This window comes from Sander lucioperca, chromosome 11 (genome assembly GCF_008315115.2).
Source record: "Sander lucioperca isolate FBNREF2018 chromosome 11, SLUC_FBN_1.2, whole genome shotgun sequence".
NCBI classification, from domain to species: Eukaryota; Metazoa; Chordata; class Actinopteri; order Perciformes; family Percidae; genus Sander; species Sander lucioperca.
This window is the reverse complement of record NC_050183.1, coordinates 4470027-4493502: the sequence shown is the minus strand read 5'-3', so window position 1 is coordinate 4493502 and position 23476 is coordinate 4470027. Positions and strand designations below refer to the sequence as shown.

At 38.7% G+C, this 23476-nt stretch overlaps 2 long non-coding RNA genes across 2 annotated transcripts; both read right to left on the bottom strand.

Annotated features, from left to right (window-relative positions):
• Positions 1–1791: 1791 nt before the first annotated feature.
• Positions 1792–21101, bottom strand: LOC116055478. The gene is made up of 3 exons (XR_004106295.2): positions 20945–21101; positions 20249–20332; positions 1792–1931 (listed from the first exon to the last, which is right to left on the bottom strand). It is a non-coding gene; the product is annotated as an uncharacterized LOC116055478 (long non-coding RNA).
• LOC116055479 lies at positions 2796–13033 on the bottom strand. Its single transcript, XR_004106296.2, has 3 exons — positions 13020–13033; positions 11603–11605; positions 2796–3001 (listed from the first exon to the last, which is right to left on the bottom strand). It is a non-coding gene; the product is annotated as an uncharacterized LOC116055479 (long non-coding RNA).
• Positions 21102–23476: the final 2375 nt, after the last annotated feature.

Here is a 23476-nt window from a genome sequence, read left to right as displayed (position 1 = left end):
ATTCAACTGGTCTATTATCTTAAAATGTTTTGTATTTTCTTTGCATATCTAAAATCTGTGGTTTCCGTAATTAGTATTCTGTTTTAAAGTGGTTAATATCTTTCCCACTTTTGTCCAACAGAGCACATTTGTAGGATGACCCCATTTCAATACTCTTCAGAAAAAAAATTGCATAAAGTACAAAACATCGCTAATGGCCCTCACTGGAAATGATCTCTGTACAAGTCTCTAATGGTGCTGTCAGAAGTTTCAAACCATTAAGCAATTTCCGTTGAATCAGGGCACACAGAAATAAACTGAATTCACACTTGGTTCACACTTGCTGTGGTTGAAACTTCTCAAAACAGATGGAAAAGAACATGCTCACTGCATTTCTAAAAGAATTGGCTCAGGAAAACCAAGCACTGCCATATTTGGTTTTATACAAGGCTTAATGAATGATGTTAACTTCAATGCCCTTTCCTCTTTTTAACCTGCCATGACGTAAAAATAGGCATTTAAAATCGACTATGTGAATACTAAAAGCAAAAGAACGAAAAACAATCCATTGTCTTTCTTCATCCTTCATTCATCATGTGCGTATTTAGGTTTTAGGTCAAAATTTAATACTGAAAATGTGCCATAGATGCCCTCAAAACTATTGCTGCATTGACATCTTTATGATGACAGAGAGTTTATATATAGGCTACATGACATCCACCATGAAAATAAACATGATGAATTAATCAGTTGAGCTTTAATGGGTATGTATTTATGGAACTGGATCCCAAAGCTTACTACGCCTATGTGTTGTGTCGTGCCAGACCTCAATCCACAAACCTCTGGGACTAGCGACGAGGATCCTTATTTGTGTCCTCTGGCATTGTTCATCACTATTCTTACCGTATGTCAGTGGCACAAAGAGAAAAAACATTGGACTTTTTCTGCATAGCAACCAAATTTTCATCCAGGAAAATAACTAAATGAAATGTTACTACAAAAGGTGTCAACATACTGTACAATACTTATTTTATGAAATAAGAGAATTTTATGAAACTATAAAGAGATGACAAGTTTAATTTCCTGATTCAGGTTTTTCATAGATACATATTCCCTCCAACGGAGCTACGCTATCAACATTATTATTTTGTTCTATCAATATTAAACCCTATCCTCAGATGTCAAATTAAATGTTGGTCACCAGAACTTATTATTAATAATAGCTTATAATAACAATTCAACAATTGATTAATTTATTATCAGTTCTTACTTGCATAATGCATTCTATTTATCTATATCTATTTTGTGACTACATGGATTCCCTAATTTTATGTTTTTATTGTTTTAAAATTGTAATTAAGTAAAAATAATTACTTCTAGAAATGTAATAATACAAAAAGTTAAATTTTCAAATAAGCACACACTATAAGAGAAAAAAAATATATAAAAATAGGAGGATACTGAATATATAACATATGCTTAACTTTTTATGTCACAGTGTCCATCCCTCTACCAAAATCACACGCATGCACACAAACACACACACAAGCTACAGAGCTTACACAGTTCACAGGTTTAACAACACAGTAGAGTCAGAGCAGCCCACCATCCTGGCTGCATTTTATCTCCCTATTAAAGACTCTTTCAGCAGCTCTTCACTAGTAATGAACTACCTAAACTAACAGTGGTCCCCCAGCTTGGTGAAAATATCACCAGTCAACACAAACAATCAATCACATCTGCTGCAATAACATTGAAAGGAAGTGCCTCCAATTTATCTTTATTAAATCAATAGGGATTTGATAGCCTTACCTGCAGTGGAGTGCTTTGTCCAGTGTTGGAGCTGTAAGTGTCTAGTGCATTGGGACAGGGGGAGATCTCTGGTTCACTTGTTGTTTGTCGGGGATGGGGTAGTTTGCTGTGTGGCTGGAAGCGACACTCCTAAGGGCCCACTGTGAATAGAGGTCAGGATAATAGACACAGTCACACAACAAAGACTGATAATCCTGTCTCGCCCCACAGCTCCCGTGTTGCAATCAGACATTTTAAGGGCAGTTAAGCTGCAGCGAGGGGCAGCTGAATGAACCGCGGTTAGGAAAGACTCCCAAGCTCCCATTATGGACAGTAACCGGTGTCAATTCGCAGCAATTAGACCACTCAGATGTGTCAGTAGACAGGCCTCAAATTAATAAATAAATAACGTCAACCACAAGTGCTCGCTGATATAGCCTTTTGAGTCATTTGAGTCTCCCAATGGTCTATTTCAGAGCAGAACACTTAGTCCTTCAAAAAGTGACAAGGTCTACATCCTCCTCCCCACTTATTCTGGATGACCTTTGAGTGAAAATAGTCCTTAGTAAACAAGTTGCTTAAATCTGCTTCTACTGGTCATTAGAAACATTTGTTTAAAGTGGCACAGATCCTTAAATGCTGGTTCATCATCAGTTCGAACTGCTGAGAAACAAAACAGTAAGCAAGACCACTTATGCTCTTATTTCCTGCAGTGTACAATGCAAATCTGACATGAGGATTAGCCATAACTTGAAGAGCTTATAATGTAACAGTGAAGATAATCAAAAAATGCAGGCACGGGATACATCCCATCTGATATTGAAAGCTGTTGAAATGTACAAACCAAGGTTGTTGCCTTAGGCCTTAGAGCAGGGGTCGTCAACGTTTTTAAAGCCAAGGACCCCCTAACTGAAAGAGAGATGGATCAGGGACCCCCTACTACATATGCTGTATAAAATGAAGTTGCATATTAAACTGAGCCTACAATGTGGGCAGCCTAAAGCCTTTATACGTACCTTTTTTTACATGGAATACTAAGCGTTTAAAATAGCCTAATAATTGTTTGAAAAAAATGTAGCCTTATGAATGTTTTCATTTTAAAACATACATGTGGCACAGTAAATCCTCAGGTTTAACTGTGGATGGCTACCTTAGTGATTACCTTATAGGCCAGTAAGCCTATCATGTGGGGATTAATATTTGCTAATATTTTGGATTCATTGAAAAAAAACTAAAATGCCCCCTTGCATTGACTCTGAGGAGCCCTTAGGGGTCCCAGACCCCCTGTTGAAGATCCCTGCCTTAGAGTAAAGAGGAGCAAAAGAGAAGCCTCGGTTCACCACTGTGTTGTCTCCATAACACAATGGTTTATTTTTAAGAATCATCACAGTCTGGAGGACGTAACCTCAAAGTTAGGCATGTGTATTTGTGCCAATATTCATTTTGGCTGTGAAATCAACACAGTTTGACTTTTTTTGGCTACATATTCACGCATCCTAAACAATTTGGTAGGGAGAATATGGTGATAACTTTGAAGATTATTTTCGTTGAAAATAGTCACAGAATAGAGCGTTTTTTTGGTCTGACAAAATGCTTGAAATTGAATGTTACTCTGTGAAAATAGCTAATTGTGGATTTTCTTGGGGAAAAAATACACAATACTTTATGGATATGTTTTCTCAGGGTCTCATGTCTCATATTGTGGCCTTTTACACAGAACAAGCAAATAGGACACAAAGCAGTGCCTTGGAGCACTCAATCAAGAAGAAGTCATTACTTCAGAATAAAGGGGTAGGTATGCTTTGCAGCCCGACTTCAACTGAATACCTCATCTTTCAACAATGCATAAATAATGTGCCAACCGTCTTTGATCTGTTGGAGGTGATAACTTCACAAGAATTTGGACACCTTCCACTGATAGAAGAGGCTCTGCTCTGTCCAAATATGTGTCAACAAGCATCACGCTCACAGAAATGTACTGGGGAGGAAAATGTGAACAAAGGGGAGAGCTCAAGATGGACAAAATCTTTACGATGCCAGTGCAAAGTAAAACACATGAGACTACATTTCTATTTCAGCTAGGTCTGCAACGAATAACTATTTTCATTATAGATGAATATGCTAATTATTTTTCTTGATTAGTTGTTTAATCGGTTGGTCTTCAAAATGTCAGAAAACAGTGACAAACGTCAAATTTACCAGGGTCAGTCCAAAACATATAAGTAGCCTATTCAGTTTACAATCACATAAGACTAAAACCAGCAAATATTTACATTTGAAAAGCTGGAATTTAAATGAATCAAAATTGTTGTAGATTACCTTTCTGTCAATCAACTAATACATGAATTGCCTAATTGCTTTCCTCTAGTTCCAACTTGATGTTAAAGCATCATTTTTATGCATTCTTTTTTTCTAAATGTATTTATTTCTTGAAAATAGTATCAACGAGACAGATGGAGAACAGTCTCATCCTTGGAAAGTAAGACCCTTACTATTATACTTGAATGAAATCTGTGGTTAAGGGGATTTTTTTCTATCAGCGGAAAAGAAATCACATTAATGACAGCTGCCAGCGGCCGTAGTGGACACTTCAGATTGTGATTCCCCCCAAGAAATCACAGAAGCCTGTAACAGCCCTCTTCTGTGTCAGCAGGGCAGATTGGGTGACTGTTCCTGGACAGTCAGACACCCTGACACAGCTGAAAAATGGAAGAAAAAAAATAGCAAGTGAGCATACAAAGCACTCCTCTGAGAGGTCAAAGCGAAGACAAGTTTCCTTTCAGACAGAAACAAAAGCCTGTGTAACTTTCAACATGCCTGCTTTAACCAAAGTGCCCAAAATGTGAAATGAAGGGTCACCATATTATGATATTAAAAACTTTTATAATTGCCCCTTATTCCCATTTCAGATTTAAGCTATGAAAATATGACCAGTGATGGCCCTGCCCTCACTTAGGCAATTTATTTAATCCTTATTCACTGCTATGAGGTGGTGAAGAAAGTGAACACATATTTAACTCTGTTTGGGCTTCATACATTATTTTTTTTATATTTCACAGTACAAATAATTAATTTTTAAAAGTCCAAAACTGTACAGCAGAATATGTTGTACAACCGCTTGGACGTCTAGTGAAATGTCTACAAGAGCAAATGCATCATTAGGTCTCTCTATATTGCTGTGAATGAGGCAGAAAACAGGTTGAGTTTAGCCAAGGGAACTTATTAGCAGAGCCTCCCTGGTGGGTGAACTTCCAGGGAAATAGGAAGAGAGGCTCTTCTTCATCAGAGTTGGCTGTAATGCCATGAGCATACTCTGCTGGTAAAGAAACACTTCAAAAGCCCAGCCCCTAATTAAACACACCAGAGATGCACTATACGGAATAATACTATACACAACCTGCATGAATAACCAATATGTGTATACTCAGTGTTCAATCTTACATTATAATCATATCTTACATAGCACACTATTCTAATGAACAACTGTAGATGATGTATGCAGATGTGTACAATATCTGTTTATTTATATGCAGTTTCCTTCTTTATTTCAAAAGAAGACATGTAGAGGCAGGGGAAATAAAGCCAGGCATTATGTATGGGCGGGTGGTGGGGGGCCAATTTTGACAACTATTCTTTCGAATATTCAAACACATCGATATATGAGGCTAGATATCGTCTTAAATCTGGATATCGTAATATCATGATATGACACAAATGTTGTCTTTTCCTGGTTTTAAAAGCTGCATTACAGTAAAGTGATGTATTTTTCTGAACTTACCAGACTTACTAGGTGTGAGGGGGGGAAAAAAAAATCGATACAGCATAGTATCGCAATATTTTCCGTGGCAATACTGTGTCGATACAGACGCCAAGTATTGATCTATTATTATATAAATATATGTGTTGGTCAGTTTGTCTGCTTGACAATTCCATTATGCAGCAATACAAATGAAGTGAGAGAGAAACGTATTTCTGTGCTTTTTAAATTAAACAGAGACAAAGTTTCCTTTTGGGGACATAATTTGAAATTGGAAAAAAAGTAATAAATTGCAATATATCGCCGAAAATTGCAATATGTTTAAAATCGCAATAATATCGTATTATGACATAAGCATCGTGATAATATCGTATCGTGAGGCCTCTGGTGATTCCCACCCCTAAGACTTACTAGCAGTTTTATTATTAGCCTTTACCCACTTAGTCATTATATCCACATTACTGATGATTATTTATCAAAACTCTCATTGTGTTAATATTTTGTGAAAGCAGCAATTGTTAACCCTACAATATTGCCACAATATTGACATTGATGTATTTGGTCATAAATATCGTGAGGTTTGATTTTCACCATATCGCCCAGCTCTAATTGTATGATCACCAGACATGTTTGTCAATGCAAAATTACAGCACATCATCATTTGAAGTAAAGCCTGACCAATAATTTAGCAAAAATATTTCAAAAAATATTTGCTGATTGCAGATGTATCTGGTAAATGAATAACAAGAAATTGCAGAACAGAAATGCTAAAGTTATATTTCAGCTACTTTAGAAATTGTGTCTCCATTATATAGTTTGTCCACCAGAGAGCACTGACAAGTTTATTTTTCAAATGTAAAATGTCACACACAAATTTAGGGGATCCTTATCCAAAATGTTTATTCATAAATAACATTTATCATTATCAAATTTGTTAAACTCTCTAATATTGATATCATTGTCTGCCACAAAAAGACAGTATTTGCTGGGCTATCATTTTGAGATTTACCCAACCATGGCTCAACGCTAACTTTTTAAAGTGGTTGCCGGCTTGGCAAACAGGCATCAGATTTGGTTGCCGAAATCGACAGTAAGGTTGCCATGTTTTAAACTGCCTATATTTCAGACTGATCTCATGAAATGGCCTATGTATGACACGGCAATTAATATGCCATTGTTGGTGTGTTACCAAGACACATACTCGCTTTTTAGAGTGTTTATCAACGCCGTTTGGCCTCCATTGACTTACATTACTTGATTGCGTGTGAATTGACCAGGGGTGCACCGATCCAATATTAAGATCAGATATCGGCCCTATCCAGCTTCTTTTTTTCCCCACTCCGTCGCAGCACTGGGACCCCTGTTAACTGCGTACCCTTCTCACTCATGGTAGTAACTTTATAACACAACAATTAATAACCCACAACTAACTTTCTTTAAAAGGATAAAACACCATAGCACATAACAATTTGTGACTTAAACAGTTTCTAACACTAATAATTTTACATTTACAAATGTAGCTACACCGCCGAACGGCATGTTGGGTAACATTATAGCTGCTATCTAGCCAGGTAGCATAATAGTCTGTTAAGATGGGAGAGGCTCTGGTCACTACTGCACATTCAAGAACAGAGAAGAAAGTTAGAGGATGAAGAAAGACCGGAGATACACCAGAACGACGTATGCTCAAGAGAGGAGCCGTCTGCCGTCAAGGTTTTTTGTTTCTAAAAAATCTGACATAATTTAGCCACTGTTGTTGCCAGTCGCTCTAACGTTACTCGGCCGTGCTAACGTTACCGTGCTAACGTTACAGTGCTAATGTGAAAGACTTGTCACTTCAAGCATGCAGCGGAGCAACATTATGAACGCAATCCAACTACGGTCCCGCTACAGACCGTTGAGAAAGACAGGTTCGGAGCAACGATTAAAACACTGGATTTAAAATGCTTTGCCTCGCTGAAATACGTCCGCCAACCTACTAACATTATTCAAACAGCGAAGGAGGCTGACAGCGGAGCTACGTTCAGTCGCCCACTACACCCACACTACAACCTAACTTACCTGTGGCCAAGGTAGTGTTTATACAACTAGCTTACAACTATTTTGTTTTGAAAGGGAATCAATGTTAAAGTTGTTTGTATGTGTATTCATTCGATTTGAGTTTATTTTTCTACTTTGCAGTTTGCAGAAAAAAAATAGTTTAGATTCTGTAACTGTTTCATGGATTCTCTTTCATATAACGTTATATAATGTTGATGAGCCAAGCAAACCCTTTAGTAATCAAAGCTTTTAGTAAACATGGTGACATTAAAATGTTTGTGATATTCTATGTACTCCTGACAGTAGAATAAGCCACTATAAACCTATATAAAGGCCCATTATTATTTATTTAAATTTATTTTAAGAAGTTTGATTACATTATATTTTCGATTTGAATGCACAATTGTTTTTTTAAATAACAAATAAATAAGAATTCAATACATTACATCTATGTCATTTTGTCTTAGTTAGGAAAGTAATGTTTAGTTAGGAAAGTCTGGTGCCTTTAGTCTCTTCCACATGGTGGAAGGAAGGTATAAGATGGAAAAGGTATACAGTTTATTATTAATTCAACAACAGTATCGGATTGGTATCGGGTATCGGCAGATACACAAAGCCCTGGCATCGGTATCGGGACTGAAAAAGTCGGATCGTTGCATCCCTAGAATTGACGCCGTAGCGAGTAGTATGAAAGGGCGAAAATCCACGTAGGGAGGTTGGTCGGGGTGGAGGATGTGTAAAACACAGGACTTTCACCCAGGAGAGCGAGAATCGTGTCCCGCGTGTCACGTGTCCTTCGTGTCCTACATGTGATGTTTCCTTTCTACATTTGTTCTTTTCCTAAACCCAACCCTCGTGGCGTGTCACGTTTCTGAAACCCAACCCCATTCTTCTTTTCCTAATCCCAACCGGTTCTTCTTTTCCTAAACCCAACCCGCCTTGATGTTTCCTAAACCCAACCGTAGCCTCGCACACAAACATGCAAATCCGCCATCATAATAGCAATGTGCCAAGGTACAAACGTGCCTGGCTTTTAAAGGGAATGGGAGATGACACTCTGATTGGTTTATAGCATGTTACACCCAAAACACACCTATGAATTAATGAAGACACTAAGTACAAACCTTTTGAACCATGCTCCCGGTGCACGAACCCTTTTTTCCGCCGTCAACCTAGCAAAAGTGGATTTGGAAACGCCCTAAACGCACCTGCGCCATGCGCTTCACACCGTGCGCTTAGATCATTAAAACAGGGCCCAACATTTTGTCCCGTCTGTGTTGTTTTTCAGACAACAGCAGTGACCTGTGCTAGTTTGTGTCTTTTAACTCATAGCTTTAGCGGCAGACTGTTGTACGTCCCGGTGTTGGAATCCTCTACGGTGAAATACAGTCAGACTTTCACACCGTTTAATTGTCAGCATTTTAACCGTGTTTAATCCAGTTACTACTGTAGCTAATGGTAGGCTAACATTACCTGCTGCCACGAATGTGTTATTAGTGTTTATTAGCGTGACATGCAGCAATGTTTCTGTTGCTTCTATAACGTCTTTTTCGGAGCATCAGAGAGCAGCGCAGACATTTAGGTGGCACCGAAATCCGTGTTGTTATTCTGTCCGGTAGATACCGGGCACCGGTGCCATATTAGCACCGGATTTTAACATGCGCCGTTAACGTGAACAGAAAATTGTGTTGCCTGTATGTTTTCACGGCAAACGCGCGTGTGTGGAAAGCGGTTGCACAACAGCTGAAATGTTGTGTTGCGTTTTTATATTTAAAATTTTTTTAAATTCAAATAAAAAAAAAAAAAAATATTGAACAGGTGGTTGCCAAAGGAGGCAACCAGAGGCCACAAAATGGTTGCCAATTGACTCAATCGGGCAACCATTACTTTCGAGCCCTGCCAAAGCTGGCAATTTGTGGCAGAAATAATGCAGCATTGCCAGGCAATAAGTGGTGTACTTTCAAATGTCTTGCTTGAGGGTCCAAAATAGTTTGAGAGCTCACAACTTTGTAAAAAGGCAAAACTTTGTTATAATACTAACCCCAAACCAGCTCTATTGACAATGAATAGTTCCAATGCATTTTGTTTTAATATTCAATTTAAAAAGTATTTAACTTACAGCTGCTGCAACACATACTCTACTGTATTCTCAAGATCTGTGGCAGAAAAGCTGCATGATTGCTGGGCCTATGAAAAACCACCATGTGGGTACAATAATAACTAATTGTTCACAGATACATGGGCTGTAGCAGTAATCTTCAGATCTCCTCAGTGAGGAAATATAGATATTTGTAAAAGCACTAAGGTGATTAGGCAGGGTTTTCTACCTCCTGCGGTACATGGCCTGAGTCATGCTGGGAGCACCAGGAGCTCTGTGGAAGTCTGGTGAGGAAGTAGAGGATTAGGACTAGCTGCTGCATTATTCTGATATGACCCAAACAAAGCCATCAGCATGGGACCAGTGTAGGGGGTGCAGTCTGTCACTTATACTCCGTCTTTATATATGAAGATGAATACATGGACAGAATTTATTCTGATATGACCAAAACAAAGCCATCAGCATGGGACCAGTGTAGGGGGTGCAGTCTGTGTCTGTCATTTATCCTCCCTCTTTATATATGAAGATGAATAAATGTATATGGACAGAATTTACAAGAAAAACTCAGTTATGTTAAGAGGCAATACATTCAGAATTGGAATGAAATTATATTGCTAGTGTCAACGATTTCAATATCGAATAAAAAAAATGTTATCATCGATACTGCCACGCCCCCATGTCACGTCCGGTCGGCTTGTCAAGCGGAAAAAAAACACGTGTTGAAGTGCTGCGAGTCAGTCAACCTCCTGTAACTAAGCTAGAGCTAGTCAAAAGATAGCATGGCAACTGCAGATGCTGGAGACCCATGGACAGAACTTCAGCCCCCTCCTCTTTCACTGAAGTGTGTGAAAGTATTTTGGATTTCCAGTGAGTTACGTTGACAACGTTCACGTTGTCGACAAAAATGCCACAGTTTGCAAGCTCTGCTATGTGCGTGTACCATATTCTGTGTGTTTACCATTGCACATTAGCCTAGCAGCTAGCAGATATTCCTTCTGCTTATAGCTTTGTCCCAACAAAACCGCACGGTTGAATTTCAGCCTGCATGCACGTTTTGTAGCCTAAACAGAGCGGCTTATATTGGTTATATTAGAGAGAGCAACAAGTTACCGGACTTCCGTCCGCCGAGTCACCCTCTTTGGTCTGTTCAGCTGCTGTGCTGGCTCGATGGTGTTTTAAGCCCCCAACTAAGCCTTCAAGGCAGCGCTGCGACCGTCGTCTTCAACCATAACCATTGCCTAGTGCCTTCCAGGCAGCGCTGCCTGGAAGACGACGTTGGGGGCTTCAAACACCAAACTCCGCGTGGTGTCTGCCCTCAGGATTGTCTGTAAACTTTTATTTTTTTTTACTTTGACAAATTGTCAAGTTTCCAATTGACTGAAGATATGTTATTGTTACATTATGTTGTTAATACATGTTTTAAATTTGACAATGTAATGTGGTACATTGCAAACAAAGGTCAGATATTATATTACATACAAGTCTAGTCTGAAAATGGCATAGCAATCTGTGCTTTAAAAAAAAAAAAAAAAGTAAAAATCAAGAAGCGACTCGAACCGTGACCTTCGAATCGAAAATGTAATCGAATCGAGGATTTGGAGAATCGTGACACCCCTAATTGTTATGTAAACAATAAACGCATTATAAATTAAGTATTTTATATGCTCCAACTAATACAGCATTATTAATACTACACAGGTTGACTCCACCTTTCTTAAAGGGCACATTGAGTGAATGCATTATTTATTTATTTTTTTTAAATGTACAGCAGTCTTTTCCCCAACCTATTAGTTCACACTGCTGATGTACACATACAGCTATTAACCCTCTCAGTGATTCTCCTGAGTTAATTTCTAATGAAAAATAAATTGAGTTGCTCCCTACACTTTCATAACATTTCCTCCTCAGAATAAATGGGCTCCTTTATGAGAAAAGACAAACTGTTGTTAATGATTTTACAGGGAGCCCACCTGACATCCTGTTTTCTATTACTGTTCTTTATTCAATTTGCGGGACGCGCTGCAGGTGACCTAACCTATGAAAGGGCACTCTAAATTAAATTATCAGAGCTCCTTGAAATTTTATAAATTCAGAATCGGCCTCACAGAGGGATCTCATACCAGAAACTAATGGCTTCACCTTTAGCTTTGCATAAATCAATCGCACCAAAGGTTAGAACACATCATGCCAGGATGTATCAATGCTGTTTTTAACAACATAACATGTAGTAATTTAGGAAGTGTAAAAGACAGGTGTATGAGGTCATATGTATCCTTGCATGTATGCACACACACATGAATACTGATTCTGTCTTGAAGAACACTGACTACAGTAAAATCTACCAACAAAACGTATGTCATATCAATGTAAATATAAAACCATACCTGCAAATCAGAAGGGCTGAAAAAGGTGACACATCTCTTACCTTTTTTTTTTTTTAATATTTTTATATATATATATATATATATATATATATATATATATATATATATATATATATATATATATATATATAAATAAATAAATAAATAAATAAATGGAGCACCTTGTTCAATTGTATTTGTGTGTTCAAAACTATAAAACAATAAAAAGTTGATCTAAAAAAAAAATTTTTAAAAAAGGAGCACCAAACAGCGACATTAAAGAACGGCTTGTGTAGTATTTATTAAAAATGTAATAACAATAACTTATAACAATAACTTATTTCACCAGTAAATCCCTGTTAAACTACAAAAACAACCATTGGATGGGAAAAAGGTATTTTACAATAACTTGCACCACGAGGCTGGCGAGGCGAGGCTGAGTCTGTGTTTTTCAGACAACAGCAGCTACAGTCTGGTGTTACAATCCTCTACAGTGAAATACAGACACAATTTTTCACCGTTTAGCTGTCAGCATTTTAACCGTGTTTACTCCAGCTGCTAGCTAACAGTAGGCTAACGTTACCTGCTGTCGAGTGTAGTGTTGACTAGCGTCCCGTGAGGCGATGTTTCAGTTCCCTCTAACGTCCATTTTCGGAGCATCAGAGAACAGCGCAGGCATTTAAGTGGCACGTAAATAAGGCACTGAAATCTGCGTTGCTATTCGGTCCGGTAGATAACGGTCGTTAAGGCACCGGTGCCGTATTAGCACCGGGTCTCGGACCCCCCCCCACCCACCAAAATAAAAACTCTTTGGATCTACACGATTCACGTGGATGACATTTTCCCATTCAAAATGGCGATTTTTGCCGAAAAGCGACTAGTTTGCAGGTATGTAAAACTATAATATGTCATTTCATTCACAGTTTCTTATGGGATATGGACTTTGAGGGTCGATATATGTACACCTGCTTAAAATTAATAATTATAAAACATAAAAATAACAATCTTTATCTACATAGAGTCGAAATGATTAGTAAATCGAAAATTAAATGTAGGTAATTGATGTATTGTTTAAGTCATAAAATCGTAAAATTGCTAAACATTCTTAGGTTCCAGCCGCTCGGACAAAACGAGCAGTTTTGAAGATAATACCATGGGCTTTCTGAACTTTTGATGGTCTCTTTTCAGTGGTATGTAACATATTTTAGACCAAAAGATTAATCCATAATTCAAGAAAATAAATCAACAAATTCATTGACGATGAAAATAATTGGCGCAAAGAAAAGAGAATGTAAAAGCAGATTTTTCAGATTGTTTAGATGTGATCTACTGGGTGGAATCCTCATTATTTTAGAAGTGGAAATGCATTTGCCATAATTGATTTTGATATGTTGATCCATTTCCATGACTATTCAGCAATTATCTCTATCTGAATACAGTTGAAAAACTTAATATGAAAGCAATATGGATCATCGTATTTTGTGCAGTTGTGAGACGTGACAGTCTAAAGCTTTGTCACCTCAATAGGGTCTCCTTTATCCTTGAAAGAGCACAAGCTCTTTCCAGTGTCATTTTGTTCCAGTCAGTAACCTAACAAGAGGTTGGTGGCAGAAAAAAAGGCCCTATCAGTAACACTTGTTGCACCTAAGAACATTGAAATCTTAAGACTTCTGTCTGAGAAAATGGAAAAAATTGCCTTGTAAAGAAGTCGGGAATATGGATAGGATCATTCAACTGTGTTCAATCTGAGTCAGGACAAATTCCTTCATGAAGCAGTCGAGTGTGAAGGAAATTCATTAGTAAATTGCACCCGATCTTTGGAGAAATTGCTCCCTTTCAAATTCAGGTCCAGATTCAGAATTGACACAAAACAAAGTCTATTTCATATATACAACTGCACAGGGATTTCTGAGTTAAGTACAGTATATTTCATGTTTCCAGTAGTGCAGTGAACACAAAACTCAACTACTTTTCACTTTAGTACTATCCTTTGCCAGTTTTCTACAAGCTGTCATCATATTGAATGTGACAGCCTTCAGGAATGTGCATTTTTATTCAATTTTAAAATGCCATTCTTTCTGTTGCATGAATTTATTTATTTGGCAATTTTAAATGGAGACAAGGGAAAAATGTAATCCCACAATAATTTGTATGTAAATGATCTGTCCCTATCAAATAACTTTCAACAAAAGGAGAGAAAGATGTGGGTATAGAGAGGGTACTAAGGTCCCCCAGAGTCATATAGAAGAAAGAAATATTGATGTGGAATTCCATGTGCAGATCTATTTGGAATATTATATTTATTTGTAAGCAAAGATGATGATGTATTTTTGTGCATTAAGAGGAATTGTACTGTGTCTGATTGAAACAGCTCTGCCTGGCCAATTGTCATTCTATTATTTTCACTAATTTTCTGACGCCAAATATTAATCTCTGCTTTCATTTAGTGAAGGATGATTAGACACCAAATTACAGCACTTTAAAAAAAAAAGAAAGAAAAAAAAAAGAATATAATTCACACACTTTTATTCTGAAGGCCAGCCACTGATATAAAATGTCTTGTTGTTTCCACAAAAATAAATGACTGCCCTTTGCTAGCTTCTATTTTTCTCCTTAGCCAACCAGTGTTATTCACACTATACCTACTTGAATCTGACCCTGACTGCATCAAGGAAGGTAAGAAAATATAATACTGAGCCACTTTATTTTTTATTTTTTTTATAAATGAACTGCAGTCCTCTACTCAACTAAGAGAAATAAAGCACCTATTCATTATGAATTTTGTGTTGGTCAGTTGCAGAGTTCACCACATGTCCAAACTATAGACTATTATGGCCCGGACACACAGAGCCGATAATCGGCCGTTGGACAGTCTGGCGAGGTCAGTGACTCGAGTCTGTTGGGTCCGGTCTGTCATCCTTAATTTTGGCCGATTTGACATGTATAATCGGCGGGGCGGGCACTGCCGGCAGTTGGACTCAAATGACCCATCTGATTGGTAGAGTGCTAACTCGGAAACGGGGAGCGGAATGAGCGTGAGTCTCTCAAAATCTGACGAAAATCTTTTAAACTGACCTTTGTTGATCTGAAATGAAGACAGATTCAGCAACTACATGGCCTATTTCTCGCTTAAAATGTCTGAACTACTATTTTAGTACAATATGAGATCGTATTCTGAACAAGCCGCCAGACAGTCTGTCTTTGAATTTCCAGAGAAACAAGACCCACGTGACGGGTTCGTCCAATTAGCTGCCAGTTTTCATTTTTGGGCAACAATACAGATTAGTGCCGCCTGCTGTTATGGAGACATATTACGTCTCGTCTCTCTGTGTTCTGAGGCATTTTTTTGACAAACTCGGGGAGACTGATCAGTCCAACTGCCTTTTCTGCCGACAGTTGGCTGTCTGGTTGGTGTGTAAGCATCTTAGACAACTGACCCTATTCCAGTCCTTCATAATCACACAGGAACTTTGATCCGGCGACCCTTCCAATTACTTTTACAATTACGCAAAGTGGTTTCAATTGTGTTATCAAAGCCTGTCAGATATTTCCAGGGACATCCACTTTGACTCTAGAAACTATTTAGCAAACGTCACTGGCCTTGAAAGCTCCAGTGTAACAAATGGACACGTGTGGCCTTGAAAACCTTGCATCTCTTAAGCCTAACTCAGTTAAGGAATCACTGCTTGTATGCTGGCTGTTTGGCGGTCATATTAGTTTGTCAATAGCATGCAGGCTTTTGGCCACTTGTGTATGAAAAGCTGTTTGAAAAAACAGTGCATACAAGTTTTAAGGGTCCAGCTATTCAATATTCAACATACAGTACTGTGCAAAAGTCTTAGGCAGGTGTGAAAAATGCTGTAAACTAAGAATGCTTTCAAAAATATAAATAGTGATTGTTTATTTTTATCAATTTACAAAATGCAAAGTGAGCGAACAAAAGAAAAATCTAAAATCACATCAATATTTGGTGTTACCACCCTTTGCCTTTAAACCAGCATCAATTCTTATAGGTACTTGCAAAAAGTCAGGGATTTTGTAGGATTGTAGTCAGGTGTATGATCAACCAATTATAGTATATAGGTAGTTATACTGCATCAGCAAGGTCTCTCCCAGACAAATATTTCAAAGCAGAATGGTGTTTCAAAATGTGCTATTCAAGCTCTTTTGAAAAAGCACAAAGAAACGGGCAACGTTGAGGATGGTAGACGCAGTGGTCGGCCAAGGAAACTTAGTGCAGCAGATGAAAAACACATCTAGCTTATTTCCCTTTGAAATCGGAAGATGTCCAGCAGTGCCATCAGCTCAGAACTGGCAGAAACCAGTGGGACCCAGGTACACCCATCTACTGTCTGGAGAAGTCTGGCCAGAAGTGGTCTTCATGGAAGAGTTGTAGCCAAAAAGACATATCTCCGACATAGAAACAAGGCCAAGTGACTTAACTATGCACGAAAACATAGGAACTGGGGTGCAGAAAAATGGCAGCAGGTGCTCTGGACTGATGAGTCAAAATTTTAAATATTTGGCTGTAGCAGAAGGCAGGTTGTTCGCCGAAGGGCTGTAGAGCGGTACAATAATGAGAGTCTGCAGGGAACAGTGAAGCATGGTGGAGGTTCCTTGCAAGTTTGGGGCTGCATTTCTGCAAATGGAGTTAGAGATTTGGTCAGGATTAATGGTGTCCTCAATGCTGAGAAATACAGGCAGATACTTATCCATCATGCAATACCATCAGGGAGGCATATGATTGGCCCCAAATGTATTCTGCAGCAGGACAACAACCCCAAACATACAGCCAAGGTCATTAAGGACTATCTTCAGCGTAAAGAAGAACAAGAAGTCCTGGAAGTGATGGCATGGCCCCCACAGAGCCCTGATCTCAGCATCATTGAGTCTGTCTGGGATAACATGAAGAGACAGAAGGATCTGAGGAAGCCTACATCCACAGAAGATCTGTGGTTAGTTCTCCAAGATGTTTGGAATAACCTACCTGCCGAGTTCCTTCAAAAACTTTGTGCAAGTGTACCTAGAAGAACTGATGCTGTCTTGAAGGCAAAGGGTGGTCACACCAAATATTGATTTGATTTAGATTTTTCTTCTGTTCATTCACTGCATTTGGTTAATTGATGAACATAAACTATTAACACTTCCATTTTTCCAACTTATATAACAATCAGGCCCTTCACACTACATATGACGCCATGTGGCACACTTGCAGGCTGAAGGGGAACATGCTGCCGGCTGCTCTGTTCCTATTGTCTGGATGTGAGAGGAAAAAGACCCTAACCTGACCACCAGGCAGCTGCGAGAGCAAACCCCCCTTTTTCCACTACACCTCTAAATTTACAGGAACAATACAGAGTGTGGGTGGCGCAGGCACACTTATTGCAAACAACACTTTAACATCACAAGTTCCTGTCTGCCTTCACATCTACAGTAGTGAAAGTAAAGCAGCGAAAATGAACTTAAGGTCAAACTAGCAGGTGTTACTATGTCATGTTAGAAAGAATGTTTCATCTTAGTTGATGGCAGGGATATAATATCGGCAAGCTGTTTTTATTACATTTTTTAAAACAATGGAAGGTTTCATCTACAGTAATTAACTTGCTGTAAAACAGACAGCAGCCAAATGGCCAACTAACGGAAAGCCACTTGCCAACAAAATGCCACATGAAATCAAATAAAACATATAACCAGTTTTGATCCTGCTTTTATATTCTAAATTTCATGAAATATAAGTGCTGTCTGAAATCATTCACTTGCTCATTCACTCACTACTCCCTATATAATCAACATTCAATAGTTAGAGTAAGTAGTAAATTGCGATTTTAGAAACTTTTAGACAAATTTGCGTAGGTGTAATGTTGCACATTTGTAAATCTGTAAAACATCTGTGCATCTTTAAAATGTAACATTGCATTGCCATGGACACTACTTTTTTCATTCTACAGGCCTTTTTCACAGCAGACAAAAGCATCTTTTGTTAAAGGGGCCTATTGTTGGAATTTTTGAGAGGACATAAATTTCACAGTTCACAAGCTCGCTGGTGTCTATGTCATTCTAGCGTATCTTTTTAAAAGAATAGCTGAGCCAGTACGTAGTGTGTGTGCATGGGGAGTGTGTGGTAGCGAGTGAGAAAGTGACGGGGTTAGCTCCGGAGTGAGTACCAACTCTGGCAGACAGAGAGATGGAGAAACAAACTGTCTCCCCTGTGCTTTCTGACCACAGTCGGAAACCTTTAGCAGGAAAAGTTAACCCTCTACTCAATTTCATATTGTTTACGGAGAAGGAGCAGCCGGAAATGAGTAGGAGGAAATGCAATGCTGTCTAGCCACAGCCAAGCTGACGAGTCACAGTTGTTGCGGTCTGTGTCGCCGCGACGTTAAGTTACATTTCTGGAGATCAGGCTAAAGCGTAGGGTCCTTATCTATGTGTACCTACATATGTACCTACAGTGTACTGTAGATTAAACACAGAACTATAAATCAAGTTTAAGACGCATGCCAGCCAATCTGTATTAAAAATATTTAGTGGCCATGATATAAAGCTAAAGGACTAACACAAATTAAGTAATTGTATCTAACAATTTAGAGTAAACATGACATTATAGCAAAGTAACTACATTCCCTCACTCTGTTTAAAGCGTGATTTATGCTTCTGCATTAAATCTACACCGTGGCTACGTACGTAGGTACGTGGAGACATTGACCCTACAGCGCGATTTATGGTTCTGCGAAACTGCACGCAGAGCTTTCACCGTAGCCTACCTAAGTGGCCTGAAGATTATACTTCTGCGTTTGTTTGTGCGTCAATCCCTTTTAAGAGAATTACAGGGCCGGCATGTGTGTGTGTGGAGGGAGTGTGTGGTAGAGCGTGTGAAAGAGTGATGCCGATTAGCTTCGGAGCGAGTGCCGACTCAGAGAGTCATAGTGGGAGAAACAAAGTGTCTCCCCTCTGCTTTCTGACCAAGGTGGGAAATCTGTAACAGGAAAAGTTACTCCATAAACGACAGGGTTAACTTTTCCTGCTACAGATTTCCCACAGTGGTCAGAAAGCACAGGGGAGACACTTTGTTTCTCTCACTATGCCACTAGAATCTTCGCTCCGAAGCTCATCGCCTTCACTCGCTCTAACACACAAGTTTAAACTTCAGGCCACTTACGTAGGCTACGGCGAAAGCGCTGCATGGCGCCTCAGAGGAACCATAAATCACGATTAAAGCGTATATATATATTGGTATAGTCACACACTATTGTTAAGGTCTCCACAGAAAGGACTGACGCCGAGATCGAAAAGTGGCTGATAGTCAGCCACTGTGGTACATAGGCATATGCCGATCCCCTGGGGGTACATGCCGCTCACTACAGTGGCATTTGCCGGTGGCTGATGGCATATGCCCACAGACTGTAAAAAATAGCATATGCCACTGTGACAGCGGCATAAACCGATCTCCTGGCAGCACTGGCCGCTCACTACATCGACCTGTGCCGGTTGTGTTCCACTGGCACACTGTTTAACGGCAGGTGGATGTGGTAACGTTAGGCAACGGTCAAACAGTTAAGTAATTTCATATATCCTTGCAGATGTACCCAAAGTATTAGAGCCAGGGGATCGGCATATGCCTATGTACCTCAGTGGCTGACCATCAGCCACTTTCCAACTCGGCGCTACTGACAGAAAGATTTTCTCCGATTGTTTAAGTTAGCTATCTTTTTAACCCTTATGTTGTCTTCCCGTCAACCATTAGCTGGTTGTCCTTCTGGGTCAAAAATAAACTGACGTTTATGTAACTCTTTTCAAAGCTTTCTTTATTCATGATCAATAAACCTAATTTAAATGACTTTATAGCTATTTTTTTGTTTAAAAAAAAAAAGCAGAAATGATGAGTTATTTTGTCTAATAGTTGAGATCAGAGGATGTTGAGTGGATCACGGACTGGTTTATGTCAAAGTTTAGTCAGGATGCTGTTTTGAAACCATTGACATTTTTGTTTCTCCAAATGCTATAAAATTTAATAAAACATCCAAAATTCAATGAAAGCAATCATTTATTTTACCTGCAAAGAACATTGTACTGTATTGGTATTGGTTCCCTACAATGTAAATACATACATCCATGTTATTTGTGTTGAAAGAAACCCATATTTCTGATTTAAAAAAAACTTGAAAATGGGTCAAATTTGACTCAAGGACAACACAAGGGTTAAGAGTGTTTTAAACTTACCACCTTCTAGCATGAGTTTTTCTCTTGGGAACCGGTCCATTTCTGCTGTTAAAAAGCACTGATGCTTCCATCTTGTTATTTACTCTCACTCTGTGATGGCAAAGCACATGAGATAGCACAAAACTATTAAACTGAGGATTAATGGATGACAAACACACTGTGGACGTTACTACAAACTGGCTAGCCTAGCCACAATAAGGGACACAACAACCCATGTCACATCTCTCTCTTAAAAATATCAGGTTCAATGTGCTAAGGCCCACACCAGTGGCACAACAACAGTCATCCATCTGCTAGAGATATAGAGACATGGGAACTAAGTTAATGTTACTCAGGGATAGTTGGTGAGCTAGCTAGCTAACGTTACTGTAGCTGTCCTTAATTTACATCTAGCTATGTAGCTGCTGAGCTAAAGGCTAACACGCCAGCGAGCTGAGAACATGCTAAAATGCTTATTTCTGGTTTAACAGTCACAATAGCGCTCTCTAGTTTCTACTAGGACCGTTTACTCCCCCTGGCATTTTGTTCTCAAGACTGTAGTGTAACATAGCATACTTTCCTTCAATAAAGAGCTAACGTTAACTAATAAAAAGCTCTCCAAGCTCGCTATCTTAGGCGCTAACGGGACAATGATTCAGTATATAACTAGCTAATCTAGCTATATAGCTAGCTAACGTTATAGTAATAAAATCTTACCGTCGACCCCTGTGTCATTACTGCCTGCAAACCAGTACTTTTGTGTAACAGTTTCTACTTAAAAAAAAAAAGTAAATGGCTAAATAAAAGTGGAATGTAAAGTTACACACAGGTGATGATGATAGCTTCCCATATTGTGGATATATAAAGGTCATCGACGCTGTCAAGACGGTTGCTATTGGTCAACGGCGCAAATTTAGTGTCAAAGTTCACCAAAGTTCAACTCAATGCAAAAACTGAAAGTCATTTTAATTACTCAAATTGTTTCTTTTGGGAGAGCTACATTTTATGACTAATATGTACGCCGGAGCATTAGGGCCACATCAAGGGGAAACAAATTAAGGAGGAAGATTTTTTTTAAATTTACATTTCGAGAATAAAGTCGAAATGTTGAGAATAAAGTTTATTCTCAAAAGTCCGACTTGATTCTTGAAATATCATTTTTGTTCTCACATGTCGACTTTATTCTCGAAATGGTATTTTCAACTTTATTCTCGTCATGTTGACTTTATTCTCGACATTTCGACTTTATTCTCGAAATGCAAAATAAATAAAAAATCTTCCTCCTTAATTTTTTTCCCCTTGATGTGGCCCTAATGCTCCATTGTAAATATGAAACAAAATAAGGACATGGATGTTTTTTAATTAAATGTCGTACTCTTCCTAACAGTGAAAACCTTGCCAAGACGGTCTTTCAGCTTCAACAGTTAGCTATGTAAGTTTTGAAGGAAATCACAGAAGATAAAGCTTTGCTAAACACATTTAGTATTACTATTCACAGTTTGGTCAACTATTGTTAGCTGTGTGTCACTTATATGATTTATAATACAGTAGGTCGATTGTCTATTGTCCTGTTACATATAATCATCTTATATGTAGCCTATGTTAGAGAGAGTTTTTGGTCTCCAAAAGTACAGTTCAAAGCACATAAGCTGTCAAAAATGCCTCTGAGGTTTCTTTTTCACCGGTCAGCCAAATAGCTTGTAAAAGACTCCTGAAATTGTGGTGATTTGATGACGTTATAAGAGGATATTCTTGATCCTCTTATCTTCCCCTGACCAAACGCTGACATACAAAAATGACAAAATCTCATTTTCAACCAAAATTGAAGTTACTGCCTTTTACTCTTGTAATGCCTGTCAGGTGTTATTTCAGTTTTAGGATGGATATTTCCTCTGAATGAAGTGCAGACTGTTTTGTTAAAGCAGAGCCATCTATACTTAAGTGTAATGTAAATGTTGTGTGTTCTCCGCTCGCACAGCAGCTGGCATCTCTGAACCCAAGCAGAGAGCGCACTTTGTCTCTTCAACCTTGTGTACTGAAATATTCAAGAGCTCCAAGTTTATGAGACAGTTGCTGCCATCTGTGCCCCCAGCGTTCAGTCTTCCCATCATGGCTGAACATAAGGCCAACATCAGAACAGATATGTTTGAGAAGTGTCAAAATACATTCTCCACTGTACTCTGTATTGCAAATCTCAATATCGCCTGAATAGCAAAAATAAACAACACTCTTCGTTTGCTCTCTCACACACACACACACACACACACACACACACACACACAATTCTGCTACTGCAGTCAAAATTTCCATATCCATGAGAGAGGAAAGGAAAAGAGGAAACATTTACACAAGACTGCCTCCACACAGTTGAAGAGATCTTTTCTCTTAGGTGTCTTTTTTACAATGTTATTGTGGAGCAAGCAAGCTCCTGTGAGCTTTACGAATTTCTCATTAAATGAGAGGTTTCCTAAGACAAAAAAGCGGAGGAGGAAGGGTGCAATCAGTCCAGGTTTGTTCTAGACAACATCACTTCCTTCCTTAGCATTAGGAGAGTGTCAGAGAGAGATATTCAGATGTGGTTTTCACCAAGCACTTTCCCAGGACAGTAATGCTGCGCAATTCTAATGGTGTCATTCAAAGCAGCTGCCTTTCTCAGCAATAAACTGAACGCCTTGCCTAACCAATTCAAACCGCCTCCATAGATTGCATTACATTCAACAAAGAACTTATCTTCCAAGTGAAACTATTCATCAATGAATGTGTTTGTGTGCCAAAAAGAAGAAGGCGGTTTGAAAGGACCTTAGTTACACCTGAATAGCTACTTCTCTTTTTTTGAGTATTGTCCCTGTTTCACATTTGAATTCACCTGTTTCCTAACTGCCAGTGCCAGTTAAATTCTTCCTCAAAAAACTGTGAACGTGAAAAAAAAAAAGTGTTAACATTCATGGGCGTGATGGATTAGCAAAATTATAAATATCTGCACCTGAACTGGATAGCTTTGAGGTTTCGAAGAAAACTGACATGTGCCATTAGGTGACCCCAACACAACTTTGTTTTGTGTGGGTCAGTAACCCACCAGCACAAACTAAATAACACCCGGCCCTGCTCGTTTCCCGCACAGAGAATGGGGTCATTAGTCCATGACAGATGCCAAAGAAACAAAAGTAAAATGTGTTGTTTTATTGCTTATCTTCAAATGCATACTTAACTGCAGGACAAAGGGACATAAAACGCTGCTTATATTAACAA